The sequence below is a fragment of the Erpetoichthys calabaricus genome, chromosome 11, assembly GCF_900747795.2.
Source record: "Erpetoichthys calabaricus chromosome 11, fErpCal1.3, whole genome shotgun sequence".
Taxonomy (NCBI): Eukaryota; Metazoa; Chordata; class Cladistia; order Polypteriformes; family Polypteridae; genus Erpetoichthys; species Erpetoichthys calabaricus.
The window spans coordinates 100812411-100828243 of NC_041404.2; positions in this window are offsets into that span (position 1 = coordinate 100812411).

Genomic DNA, 15833 nt, shown 5'->3' on the forward strand with positions numbered 1-15833 from the left:
TGTGCAGTAAAGTGGATTTCTTTGTTTTTTTCATTAAGCGTATGCGGTGTGTGTCACTACTTGGTTCCTGTTGCCAGCCCGATCTGCGCGCGTGCGTATTGAAAGGCTACGTCATTGCACACTTTACGGTGCTCCCAATTTGTTTGACGCATGCGTGAACACTTTTACGGCATGCTAGGCTTTCAATACGCTTGCACCTGCAAATTGGGCAGGCACGCAGATCAGGTAGCGACACGGACGAATACCGAATGTTTATGAAGTTGTGATAGACATCTTTGAAGTCAAAATTATAATTGGCAATAATGTCAAGCTTTGTAACTCGGCATACGCTTAGCAAGCAATCATGCTGCAGTAATCGGGTCAACGTTGACTAGATACGTTTACTTCTTCTAAACAACGGTATAATCAGTGCAGGCGCCAAATGTATGCATAACGGTGGCTTGAACAATTGCGCCAGTCGCACAGTGCCGGTCTCATGTTTGATAACAAACCTGGTCAGCATCTGTTTGGTGATTGCAGATTTCCGTTGCCTGATGTGTTTGATTATGCGACAATGCTCCTTGAAAACTTGAAAACAGGAGCCTGCCCTGGATGGTGTTAGACTCCTAATCAGGAATTTAATCTGCACAATGCACATTCATATTTTAATTCCAATGTAAAACCATGATATATCAGTATTTGAATTAAACTCTTCAACCAAACTAGACTACAGCTCGTGGAAATGCGATTAGTCCATCACTGTCACTCTAAATTTTACAATAACTAGAAGAATTGCTAGTAAAAACAGTAATACTGTAGCTACAATACATTACACTGCCAGTAGTCTAATGTGAAATGCTCTTAAATTTGCACTAAAGTACTGTAATGTTTACATATAATGCAATACCCAGTTGCTTAATTGAAATAACCCCATGGCAATTCATTACAGTTTCCTTTATCATCAATTGTGCACGAGTCTTATAAAAATAACTCCTAAATTCAACCCAGAATAGTCCCATCTTTGTAGAATATAAAGAAATGTGTCACTATGGAAAACAAATCTGAACAATGCAAAGTCAATTTGTTGCACATCCTTCAAAAATCAAGAAAAAACCTACACTTTCAGCCCATTTGATATTTCAAATTAAGTTTTAATAAAGAAATAGTTTGCAACAACCCAAAAACATGAGCAGACAAAGTAATTTGTACAAAAAACCAACCAGTTCTTTTCAGTTGCATTAATGAACATTTACAGATTTTTTCCTGCTAATGATTCAGAAAGTTAAGGACTAGAAAAAGTGCTGGCAAGAGTACAAAAACTGAATTCATAATTGGAACAGGACTAAAACTAGGAACAAATACATACAATGTCTGCATAAAAACACAAATGTCCTCCGCATCAATGTCACACAAGGCTGATAATTTTTCTTCAGAGATGACTCAGACTGTCAGATTACAAGGTTTTGATTAACTAAACACACACACATAGGTACAGTAATTTGAAACCTGATTGACCAGTTGTTTAAAAAGACAGCCTATGAAACTCCCTTCAATAAAATGGAGAAAAGTGAGCTGGTCTTGAGTAAAGAACAAAGGTCAGTTTTAGGAGAGATGCTGGACTTGGCACATGGATTCTAGAGAGTTTTTAGCCCATTAGGTAGCAGTTACCATAAAATAAAAAGGACACACAGGCAATGAAAAAAAAATAGAAGGGTAGCACAGGAAGACAAGATAGGGAAAATAGTTATTTCTGTTTCAATTTCCTGATCTTTAGCGATAGTGCTACTTCTGTTGTGAGGTTTTACAGACTTTGGGTTGGCGCAGGTAATAAATAGTGAAGGCAATTAGCAGAGTAAAATCCATGCAGGAGATCGGGTTACAACTAGCATATTGGAGTGGAGTGGCACTAGTGGCCAAGCTGTTCCAATGAATGCCCAGAAGCAAAGTTTAAGTGTTGGCACCAGGTCGACAACCAAGAGGAGGAGATGGACAGACACTGCTTTGTTACCTTCCATTTTGCAGTCATGCCTACATAGCGGAACAAATAATGAAGCTAGGAAAAGATGACAAGCAAAGACCAAAGACAAAGACATGAAGAAGAACTGAAGAGACAGCAAGAAAAAGACACTTACTAGGGTTTAAGTGAGTTACAAGTCCACAAGTCATAAATAATTTGACTAGTCAAAATAACTATAGTTTAAAAGGAAAGGTTTGTTCATTACTGCAGCAAATTTATATTCCAAAGGGTGGAAACTGAACAAACCAGTTAGGAATACCAAAATAAGGGGATTAATTTTGAAGTATAGATTCTGGGTATTAATTAAGTGGGATAATTAATACTAATATTAAGAAAAAGTATACTAAGAAAATTGTTGAACTTTTCAAAAGAGCAAGTGCAGCTGGTACATTTGCAAGTCATATGGGCTCTGATGTTTAGAGATAGATAGATACTTTATTAATCCCAAGGGGAAATTCACATACTCCAGGAGCAGCATACTGATAAAGAAACAATATTAAATTAAAGAGTGATTAAAAATGCAGGTAAAACAGACAATAACTTTGTATAATGTTAACTTTTACCCCCCCTCCCCTCCCCTCCCCCGCCGGGTGGAATTGAAGAGTCGCATAGTGTGGGGGAGGAACGATCGCCTCAGTCTGTCAGTGGAGCAAGACAGTGACAGCAGTCTGTCGCTGAAGCTGCTCCTCTGTCTGGACATAACACTGTTTAGTGGATGCAGTGGATTCTCCATGATTGACAGGAGCCTGCTCAGTGACTGTCGCTCTGCCACAGATGTCAAACTGTCCAGCTCCATGCCTAAAATAGAGCCTGCCTTCCTCACCAGTTTGTCCAGGTGTGAGCCATCCTTCTTCTTTATGCTGCCTCCCCAGCACACCACTGCGTAGAAGAGGGCACTCGACACAACCGTCTGATAGAACATCTGCAGCATCTTATTGTTTTAGGTATAGTTTAATTGGGAAAATACGGAAACCCTGCTGAGATTGTTGGCTGTGGTACAGGCACAGGACTAGTGGGCCAATTCTGAACCGAGGTGTTTAGCACATCGAGTATGCAAATGGTGAGCAAACAAATCTAGGGGTGGCCTACAGGGGGAATGCTGAGTTGCATAGCTATGATATCTCATGGTGGTGATGCCAGCCTATACTAGTAAAGGCTGATGGCAGTCAAAGGTTACATCATGGGTGGAAAAGCACAAGAGGCAACTAAATCAACCCCAAATGTGTGAAGAGGGGCCACAAACGTTGGTTTGTAAACAGTTTATGCAATGGCACATGTGCTCTCACATGGGCAGAAGTGGTTGTACTGGCACCTGTGGCATATTACCTTTCATATTTTGAAGTTAATAGTACAGCTGCATATGCTTAAATGGATAGTTTGGGACAGGGGTCTAATTAGCATTTAGATACAAAACAAGTACAGATTAAGAAAATAATTCACACAATAGATTTAAATTGCAGTAGGTTAGGTTAGTGGAAGTTGTGGACTTGTCTCATTTTGAATCACCAGATCTGATGACATATGAAGACTGCAGAATACTAAAGAAACAGTTAAAGCAAGCCGGAGCAGATACAAATCATCAAGAGCGCATCCAAGTTCTTCAGATTGTCATTGAAATAAAGAAGATATGTAATGGACAAATGGTCACGCACAACTTTTAATACAGGGAAAGCAAATACTGCAAATCAAAGCACAAGTTATTCAATAGACTCTTAAAACAATTAAGACTATTTAATTATAAAGACATTGTACAAAAGATTTATCGGGGTGAAGTGTTGTGATGTGAGATTTTGCATATAAGTTGATAAATATTTTGTGTGTCTTTATTTGTAACTTAGGCAAAGCAATGTAATATTAGTATTACATTATTGATAATAACAGCAATGGTTTGATGGTTTAACACTAGAATTACCAGAGCCTACGAAAAAACTCGTAAATCCGTCCCACCTTAAATCGCACCTTAAATCCGTTTGCACCTCTCCACCAGAGTCTTTTGTCATCTAAATGTGCTGATAAACACAAGCTACTAGCAGCCAGCTATTCCATCCTCCCACCGACTTAGAACGAACTTCTCCTAGCTCATGCCTTGCCTTGATTTGATTATCTGGGATTGAAGTGGAGTTTTAGAGTGGAAATAATATAGCGTTATTTGGAATACACGTATTTCATGTGTGTTCCGTTTCTATAGTAGTCTGTGCAAACACATTTTTAAAACAGAAACGTTTTTCATATTCTAATAGTAAATTACAAAATGTAGGCATAAACTATATAACGTATGAAGCCTGAAGTCCATATATCAAAGAAACACTTTCACAAAAGGTACAAATAAGAGAACACATGCGCTTTTATTCAAAAATATAACTGCACAAAAAAAAAAGCCGCGTTAGCATGCCACATTGATACTCTTACAACAACTGCCGTGGTGGTGTAATGGTATCAGTTCCTGACTGGGAATCAGAGGGTGGTGAGTTCAATCCCGCACGGCTCCACTTTGAGAAGTGAACTACTCTTATTCTTACAATTTTAGAATAACAACATAAATTTGATTTCAGTCTGTAACAGCCGGTGTAACTTATGATACTGGTAAAGGTTAGCTTTTTTTTTTTTTTTTTTAATTCACTTTTCATTCTCGCAGTCGCATTCAGAATCAATCCATACAACCCCATCTGACACAGCTGTTTTCACATAAAGACGCTCTGCAGTGTACCACAATGCATACTAACGCCCCCCCCCCCCGCACCCCAAAGGGTTCTGACACACAAACGCTGGTGAAGCTGCCTTCTTCGTATCTCACCGTCACTTGATTTTCTTTTTATTCAGTGTTATTGAGTGTTCCTGCCAGTCCCCACATGTTGCTGTATGCTGTTTCTTTTGTACTCCAGGACATGCAGAGGAGAGAATGATTTTACATTATTTATGCTGTTTTCACATAAAGACGCGCTATAGCTCTGCAGTATACTCGTGACTGCATTCTCGTACCAATGCACTTTTTCCATCGCCTTTTCCTGTAAGAAGCAATGTACTCACTTCTCTCTATGCTGTGGTTTCTATTACACACCTGAAAGAGACAATATATGTGAAAACTTCATCGCACTAATGCAATATTATTTGAAAACGAACAGCGTCAGATCAGGTGTGAATTTATGCTGGAAGTGGAAATTCTCTGATGTGGAATGTGGGTGTGGGTGTGAGTGGTGGACATAACTGGGAATTACTGTGAATGTGCATGGTGTTTTGAGATACTGAATAGAGCTGCAAATTACAGGGAACTCACAGATGTGGCGGGATAAAAAGCTGACACATAAACTTGAATGAATCACTTCTGTATGGTTATGGGCGTGGGTGTGAGTGGTGGACATAACTGGGAATTACTTTGATGTTGCGTGGTGTTTTGAGATAATGAATGGAGCTGCAAATTGCAAGGAATTCTCAGATGTGGAATTCTCTGATGTGGTGAGATAAAACCTGACACACAAACCTAGGTGAATCAGTTGTGCTTGATTATTATTTTGAGCAAACAGACACTGCAATGGCCACAGCTCTGTCACTAAAGAGGAGGTTGTCCCCTTCGGAGGCTTTGGCTCTGCTGCAAGAAATGGACGATTGCGACTCAGACGGTGGCAAGGAACTTATTTTCGATATTGAGGAAGACGACGAGACAGACACAGAGGAGAGCCCAGATGAGGATTCTATATCAGACAAAGAGAACAGAAGCCCTCCCCGCAAGAATTGTCCAGTCCAACATAAGAACAGCACAGCTGCACCAGGCATAAAGGCAAAAGATGGCACCATTTGGATACAGTAAGAAGTTGGGCGTCGTCCTGCCAGTCGATCTGTCACACACATGTCCTTCAGCGAAGCAACCGGACCTACGGAGCTCGCCAAGGTTTCGTGCTAAGTCCTGATTTCAATAATGTTTTTTGATGGTCTGTATATGAGAAACATTTTTATGTTACTTATATAAAAGATGCATCGAATGTTGTTTACGTATTTACCTTTATTTATTTACTTATCTTCCTACAGCGTAAAGTAACCAGTTGACTGCAGAGCTTCTTATGTTGTTGACAATCAGAGATTGCACAGTCCACGAAGGTCACAGAGCAGACCCCAGCTGGAGCCTCTCCCTCTCTGAACTGATGGCATTTATCTCCATTCTTTTGACAAGAGCAGCGATGACTACAGTTGGTGCTGTGGCTGATGCCTGGTCAGAACTATTTGTTGTACCGGCAATCAAAGATACGATGCCCCGGCACCGTTATCAGACTATCATGTGGCATTTGCGCTTTGACAACAAAGACACCTGTGCAGAACGTGTGAAAAAAACCAGATTTGCTGCGATTTCGGACATCTGGCAACGTTTTGTTGAGAACTGTGTTCTGAGTTACAACCCAGGGCAGCATATTACAGTTGATGAGCAACTGTTTCCAACCAAGGTCCGTTGTCCTTTTTTACAGTACATTGCGAGCAAGCCTGACAAATTTGGCATCAAGTTTTGGATTGCGGCAGATTTGGAGACAAAGTACATGTGCAATGCCACTCCTTATTTAGGAAAAGATCCCAGTCGTCCCACGGGAGAAAGACTTTCCGAGTCTGTGGTCATAAAGCTTATGGAGCCATTTCTGGACAAAGGCAGAACCGTAACAACAGACAACTTCTTCACGTCACTTTCGCTGGCTAATAGACTTCTGCACCGTAATACAACTCTGCTTGGCACCATGAATAAAGTGCGACGGGAACTTCCACCTGCAGCTAAAGTCAGTTCAGTACACGAACAATTCTCCACGCTGGTGTTTAGATCTCCCAGTACCATGCTGACAGTGTATGTGCCCAAAAAGAAGAAGTCTGTCTGCATTCTCAGCACAATGCACCATGATGTGGAGATTGGGCAAGATAAAAAAAAAAACCAAACACGGTCACAGACTACAACCACATGAAGGTATGCTAATGAAAAAAATATTAGTGTGACGAAGTATTCTGGTGCTATTCTGGTGATAAAATGATTTCTTCAAAATGTCACATATATTTGTCGTTCTTTTTTCCCCAGTGTGGCGTTGACATCATGGACCAGAAGGCGCGTGCTTATTCAGAGTGAACAGGAACACGCAGGTGGCCGGTTGCTGTGTTCTACAACATCCCTGACCTAGCAGCGATGAATGCACACGTACTGTATAAGGCATGCACGGGGTCCACTGAGAAAAGAAGAGTGTTCATGGCTCACTTTGCAGAGGAACTTCGTCATCGCTTCTTACAGGAAAAGGCGATGGAAAAAGAAAAGATGATACAGCATCAACAAACTTCTGTTCTAAGACCTCAGCTTCCCCCAGGGAAGAAAGTACAGTGTCAGGTGCTCATTCACTGTAATAGGAACCATAGCACAGAGAGGTGTGTACACTGCAACAAGTACACATGTCGTAAATGTAGGAATGGCGGACCTTGGGTGTGTGGGAACTGTTAATATTTGAATGTGATGATTTTATATAGCACGGATCGGAAATCAACAGTTCTTAACATTGCACCACGCAAGCTGTCGTATCAACCACCAACTGTAACTTGCTTTCTTTATTCTTCGGTTATAGTCTTGAATAAAAGTGCACTTTTATTTATGTGAAAACAGCTGTGTCAGATGGGGTTGTATGGATTGATTCTGAATGCGACTGCGAGAATGAAAAGTGAATTAAAAAAAAAAAAAAAAGCTAACCTTTACCAGTATCATAAGTTACACCGGCTGTTACAGACTGAAATCAAATTTATGTTGTTATTCTAAAATTGTAAGAATAAGAGCAGTTCATTTCTCGAAGTGGAGCCATGCAGGATCAAACTTGCCACCCTCTGATTCCCAGTCAGGAACTGATACCATTACGCCACTGTGGCAGTTGTAGTAAGAGTGTCAATGTGGCATGCTAACGTGGCTTTTTTTTTTTTTGTGCAGTTATATTTTTGAATAGGCGGCACGGTGGCGCAGTGGGTAGCGCTGCTGCCTCGCAGTTGGGAGATCTGGGGACCTAGGTTCAATTCCCGGGTCCTCGCTGCGTGGAGTTTGCATGTTTTCCCCATGTCTGCGTGGGTTTCCTCCGGGCGCTTCAGTTTCCTCCCACAGTCCAAAGACATGCAGGTTAGGTGGATTGGCAATTCTAAATTGGCCCTAGTGTGTGCTTGGTGTGTGGGTGTGTTTGTGTGTGTCCTGCGGTGGGTTGGCACCCTGCCCAGGATTGTTTCCTGCCTTGTGCCCTGTGTTGGCTGGGATTGGCTCCAGCAGACCCCCGTGACCCTGTGTTCGGATTCAGCGGGTTGGAAAATGGATGGATGGATGGATATTTTTGATTAAAAGCGCACGTGTTTTCTTATTTGTACCTTTTGTAAAAGTGTTTCTTTGATATATGGACTTCAGGCTTCATACGTTATATAGTTTATGCCTACATTTTGTCATTTACTATTAGAATATGAAAAACGTTTCTGTTTTAAAAATGTGTTTGCACAGACTACTATAGAAACGGAACACACATGAAATGCGTGTATTCCAAATAACGCTATATTATTTCCACTCTAAAACTCCACTTCAATCCCAGATAATCAAATCAAGGCAAGGCATGAGCTAGGAGAAGTTCATTCTAAGTCGGTGGGGGGATGGAATAGCTGGCTGCTAGTAGCTTGTGTTTATCAGCACATTTAGATGACAAAAGACTCTGGCGGAGATGTGCAAATGGATTTAAGACGCGATTTAAGGTGGGACGGATTTACGAGTTTTTTTCGTAGGCTCTGGTAATTCTAGTGTTAAGAACCCCTTCCCCCCAACAGGACTGAGTCTCTTTGAATTTTACGGCAGGATTTGGGGGAAGTGCCTGAAACAAGTTTGGTAAATGTTTATCTGAAATCTCTCAACTCCCACACAAACCCAGGCAGCCTAACTGCCAAGCTTTACCTTAAACATATGGTTTTGGGGGATGGCAGGTTTTAAGATGTTCTTTGCCCCATTGGTCTGAAGTATGGCTGTTTGGAACTGGCTTGTATCAGAGGCCTTTAAGTACCATGACGTCCTATTGGCTCTAGGGGTTGGACAGAACATCTATAAATTTGCTCACTCCCTCACTCTCTCTCTCTCTCTCTTACCAACTGATGAAGGAGCAATTCACACACACAATGAAAAACACAGCACGGCAGCCATATTGAGACAGGCATGCGGCCTGTTCTGAAGAAAGATGACCACCAATGATGCTTTAACTAGAGACATTTTAAGTAACTAAAAAGTCTGTGTGCGGCCTGAAACTACACATCAGCATTTAATCAGGTTGTATGATTGCCAATATTCAAATGTACTTTGCATATTGTTATTATTTATGAATATTATGCAATAATACATTGTTTAAATTGTAACTAAACTCCTGCTTGTCTTTTACTACACCTAATTGCATGAGGCTATAAATGGAGAAGGGAAGGTGGGGAGAAGTTATATTGGACAATACCTTATAAACAGTGGAAAGTCTGTGAGATTTGAGGCATTCCGAGAAAGGCTACATAATAATACAGAGGGGGAAAGTAGAGCAATATATTACTCTACCAAGACAAAACTGCCTAAAAAAGAAAAAAAAACACACAAAACATGCTTATTGCAGCAAGCAAACTGTGTACATCCCCAGCAGACCTCACGCTCTAGACAAACTTTCACCACTGCTGGTTCAGAATTGCTAAAATATTTGTAATACTATAAGAATAAAAATTTGCCAAACCTTGCTTAGAAGTTCCAGTGTGAGCAGTGTAGCAGTAGAGGCATGTATCCACCTCTTGAACCCTCAAGTACCACTCCAAACACCAGGTAAAAGTACAAGTACATTCCTCCTCGGGCAGACGTGGAGTCAGCGAGTGACATCATCCATTCCGCTGTTGCTAAGTTACAAACGCAGCACCCTGAGGCGCTTGTGCTAATCGCTGGAGACTTTAACCATGTGACGCTGGACAAAACATTGCCTGCATTCTCCCAGTATGTGGACTGTAACACCCGGGGAAATAAGACTATTGATTTACTGTATGCAAACGTTAAAGACGCATACAGCGCCACCCCGCTGCCTGCGCTTGGGAAAGGAGATCATAACCTGGTTCAGCTTCAGCCTCACTATAAACCAAAAGTTAGAGTCCTACCTGTAACCACACGATCATTCAGGAAGTGGACCCCGGAGGCTGAGAATACTCTGAGAGAACTTTTTGGAACTACAGACTGGGATATCCTGCAGGGATCTCATAATGAGAACATTGAGGAAGTTGTTGACTGCACTACTGACTACATCAACTTCTGTATGGACATTGTAGTTCCAGTAAGAACAGTACGCTGCTATGCTAACAACAAGCCATGGATTACAAGTGACATCAAGGGCCTTTTGAATCAGAAGAAAAGGGCTTTTAAAGACGGTGATCAGCATGAGCTCAAGCGCGTGCAGAAGGAACTCCGAGTCCAACTCAGGGCGGCGAAGGAGCAGTACAGGAGAAAGCTGGAGCAGAAGTTGCAGAATAACAGCATGAAGGAAGTGTGGGATGGGATGAAGATCATCACTGGCTGCAGCTCAAATCGGGGTACCACCATCGAGAGAGACGTGAAGAGAGCAAACCAAATGAACAACTTCTTTAACAGGTTTGACCACCCTAACCCACTCTCACTCTCACCTCGGAGTACTGCACCCTCCACACATCCTTCTGCTGATACCAGCATAGGAAAAACATCCCCACCCATAATAACAACAGCGCAAGTGAGCAGAGAGCTGAGGAGACTTCGTGCCAGCAAAGCAGCGGGTCCAGATGGAGTATCGCCACGACTGCTGAAGGTCTGTGCATCGGAGCTGGGGGGTCCTCTACAGCGCATCTTCAACCTGAGCCTGGAACAGGGGAGAGTCCCGAGGCTTTGGAAAACATCTTGTATCACCCCAGTCCCAAAGGTATCACGTCCTAGTGAGCTGAATGACTTTCGGCCTGTTGCTCTGACATCACATGTGATGAAGACCATGGAGAGGCTGCTGCTTCACCACCTTAGGCCACAGGTTCAACATGCCCTTGACCCTCTGCAGTTTGCATATCAGGAGAAGGTGGGAGCGGAAGATGCCATCATCTATATGCTACACCGATCCCTCTCTCACTTGGACAGAGGCAGTGGTGCTGTAAGAATTATGTTTCTAGACTTCTCTAGCGCCTTCAACACAATCCAACCTCTGCTCCTTAGGGACAAGCTGACAGAGATGGGATTAGATTCATACCTAGTGGCATGGATCGTGGACTATCTTAAAGACAGACCTCAGTATGTGCGTCTTGGGAACTGCACGTCTGACATTGTGGTCAGCAACACAGGAGCGCCACAAGGGACTGTACTTTCTCCAGTCCTGTTCAGCCTATATACATCGGACTTCCAATACAACTCGGAGTCCTGCCATGTGCAAAAGTTCGCTGATGACACTGCTATCGTGGGCTGTATCAGGAATGGGCTGGAGGAGGAGTATAGGGACCTAATCAATGACTTTGTTAAATGGTCCGACTCAAACCACCTACACCTGAACACCAGCAAAACCAAGGAGCTGGTGGTGGATTTTAGGAGGCCCAGACCCCTCATAGACCCAGTGATCATCAAAGGTGACTGTGTGCAGATGGTGCAGACCTATAAATATCTGGGAGTGCAGCTGGATGATAAATTAGACTGGACTGCCAATACTGATGCGCTGTGCAAGAAAGGACAAAGCCGGTTATACTTCCTTAGAAGGCTGGCTTCCTTCAACATCTGCAATAAGATGCTGCAGATGTTCTATCAAACAGTTGTGGCGAGCGCCCTCTTCTACGCAGTGGTGTGCTGGGGAGGCAGCATTAAGAGGAAAGACGCCTCACGCCTGGACAAACTGGTGAGGAAGGCAGGCTCTATTGTTGGCATGGAGCTGGACAGTTTAACATCTGTGGCAGAGCGAAGGGCGCTCAGCAGGCTCCTATCAATTATGGAGAATCCACTGCATCCACTAAATAATGTCATCTCCAGACAGAAGAGCAGCTTCAGCGACAGACTGCTGTCACTGTCCTGCTCCACAGACAGATTGAGGAGATCGTTCCTCCCCCAAACTATGCGACTCTTTAATTCCACCAGGGGGGGTAAACGTTAATATTTAACATTATACATAGTTATTGTCTGTTTTTTTCACCTGTATTATTATCATTCTTTAATTTAATATTATTTATTGTATCAGTATGCTGCTGCTGAAGAATGTGAATTTCCCATCGGGATTAATAAAGTATCTATCTATCTATCTATCTATCTATCTATCTATCTATCTATCTATCTATCTATCTATCTATCTATCTATCTATCTATCTATCTATCTATCTATCTATCTATCTATCTATCTATCTAAGACTTCTTTATTTTGCAATAGTACAGTGCACCAAGCACCCTCCACTCCACACTACATACAATAAATCAACTCTCTACTAATCACAACACTCTCTCTCTCTCTCTGTCCTCCCAGACACTTAGCCACCCTACCTCCCAGCTCAGCTCAGTGTACTGGGCTTTCCCAGAGTCCTTTATACTCCCTGACCCGGAGGTGTTCCTGTTCCATTACCCACAAGTCCTTATTCCTTCCGGGCCAGGGTAGAAGTCCTTTTTTTCAACCTGGAAGTACGTCATCTCTCCTGTTCACGTGACCAGGACGTACTTCCAGGTTATAGGGCACATATGAGTCCACGGGCCTCCCGACAGCAACTCCCGTGGTCCCCAAGGTATCCAGCAGGGCTGTGTATAAAAACAACATAGTCCATGAGGCCCTGCTGGAATTTGGGGCACATCCATGCTGTCGGGAGAGCTCCTCCTGGCGGCCTGGGGGTGAGGGCCGGAATATGAAGCCGGCAATCCACCACAGCAGATACAGCGGGATTGTCATACTCCTCTGTAACGCCAGGATGCGTTGACCTCAAGTGGCAAAGCATTGAAGATGTGTTATTACTAAATGCAAGTTGTTTATCACAAATCATGCATTTTAATGGAGATACTAAATCAAAGTAATTCCATACCAGAGATCGAGACCTCTTGCGTGAACCTTCCATAGTGTATTCCAAATTTAATCGCAAAGTAGATTAGTCGTATTATTGGTATGTGTATATCTATCACTCACTCACTTGTCTCCAAAAAATAACCTTCAAACTGAGACGCATGCATTACTACTTTTAAGTAGTTTAGGTGTGTAATAGACTGAATTGGGATCAGGTGAGTGTTTTGGACACTGTGACATTCAAAGGTCCAGGTGTCACTGATGTCACTGATATACTGATACGAACTGGCGCTACACATCCACATCATCACGTGCTTTGGAAATGAGACACTGAGCTTTTGAGGCACAAATGTTTCGAAATGACACCTTGAAGCTTGTTTAAAAAGTGCACGTGACATGATGAAGGGGAAGCAAAGCCAAATGTCACCGAGATCTGTTGTGTGTTACTTTGATCAACGCTGTAACTGAGTCAATTACTTCACCCCATGTTAGCCTTGTTAATGATGACCCTGTAGACACTTCAATGATTGATACAGACGCCGACATGAAGATACTTATGCACTGGAAAAAAAGAGCAGGCAGCTATCCATATTTATAATAATTTCCAAAAAAATATGTCTTTGCCAGAAACATTTATTCTTGTTTACCGTAAGAGCAGCCCATACTAATCATGTATCTCGAAGCATACGCAAATAAGACTTGATACACATATACCACCTAACATTCAAAGTACAAGACCTGCAGTTTACCTATTGTAACATAATATACAGTGGATCCGGAAAGTATTCACAACGCATCACTTTTTCCACATTTTGTTATGTTACAGCCTTATTCCAAAATGGATTAAATTCATTTTTTCCCTCAGAATTCTACACACAACACACCATAATGACAACATGAAAAAAAATTACTTGAGGTTTTTGCAAATTTATTAAAAATAAAAAAACTGAGAAATCACATGTACATACAGTAAGTATTCACAGCCTTTGCTCAATACTTTGTCGATGCACCTTTGGCAGCAATTACAGCCACAAGTCTTTTTGAATATGATGCCACAAGCTGGGCACACCTATCCTTGGCCAGTTTCGCCCATTCCTCTTTGCAGCACCTCTCAAGCTCCATCAGGTTAGATGGAAAACTTTGGTGCACAGCCATTTTAAGATCTCTCCAGAGATGTTCAATCGGATTCAAGTCTGGGCTCTGGCTGGGCCACTTAAGGACATTCACAGAGTTGTCCTGAAGCCACTCCTTTGATACCTTGGCTGTGTGCTTAGGGTCGTTGTCCTGCTGAAAGATGAACCGTCGCCCCAGTCTGAGGTCAAGAGCGCTCTGGAGCAGGTTTTCATCCAGGATGTCTCTGTACATTGCTGCAGTCATCTTTCCCTTTATCCTGACTAGTCTCCCAGTTCCTGCCGCTGAAAAACATCCCCACAGCCATGATGCTGCCACCACCATGCTTCACTGTAGGGATGGTATTGGCCTGGTGATGAGTGGTGCCTGGTTTCCTCCAAACGTGACACCTGGCATTCACCCCAAAGAGTTCAATCTTTGTCTCATCAGACCAGAGAATTTTCTTTCTCATGGTCTGAGAGTCTTTCCGGTGCCTTTTGGCAAATTCCAGGCGGGCTGCCATGTGCCTTTTACTAAGGAGTGGCTTCCGTCTGGCCACTCTACCATACAGGCCTGATTGGTGGATTGCTGCAGAAATGGTTGTCCTTCTGGAAGGTGTGTGCCTTTGCAAATCATGTCCAATCAACTGAATTTACCACAGGTGGACTCCAATTAAGCTGCAGAAACATCTCATGGATGATCAGTGGAAACAGGATGCCCTGAACTCAATTTTGAGCTTCATGGCAAAGGCTGTGAATACTTATGTACACGTGCTTTCTCAATTTTTTTATTTTTAATAAATTTGCAAAAATCTCAAGTATATTTTTTCACATTGTCATTATGGGGTGTTGTGTGTAGAATTCTGAGGAAAAAAATGAATTTAATCCATTTTGGAATAAGGCTGTAACATAACAAATTGTGGAAAAAGTGATGCACTGTGAATACTTTCCAGATGCACTGTACATCTTGATCATGCTGCTGCCTTGCAGTAAGGAGACCTGGGTTCGCTTCCCGGGTCCTCCCTGCGTGGAGTTTGCATGTTCTCCCCATGTCTGCTTGGGTTTCGTCCGGGTACTCCAGTTTCCTCCCACAGTCCAAAGACATGCAGGTTAGGTGCATTGGCGATCCTAACTTGTCCCTAGTGTATGCTTGGTGTGTGGGTGTGTGTGTGTGTCCTGTGGTGGGCTGGCGTCCTGCCTGGGATTTGTTCCTGCCTTGCGCTCTGTGCTGGCTGGGATTGGCTCCAGCAGACCCCCGTGACCCTGTGTTAGGATATAGAGGGTTGAACAATGAGTGACTGACTGACATCTTGAACATTAATGCAGTAATTATAGCAGTAATAATGAACCTGAGGAAGAAAAGGAATATTTATGAGAAGGGACTGAAACAGTGATATTGTAGCAGACAGTACAAAAACAACATATAGGACATTAAATAGAACATATAGAATATCAAACAAAAAAGTGTATAACATTTAACACTATATAACATAACATGACTATATACAGTTGTGCTTGAAAGTTTGTGAACTATTTAGAATTTTCTATAATTCTGCATAAATATGACCTAAAACATCATCAGATTTTCACTCAAGTCCTAAAAGTAGATAAAGAGAAACCAGTTAAACAAATGAGACAAAAATATTATACTTGGTCACTTATTTATTGAAGAAAATGATCAAATATTACATATTTGTGAGTGGCAAAAGTATGTGAACCTTT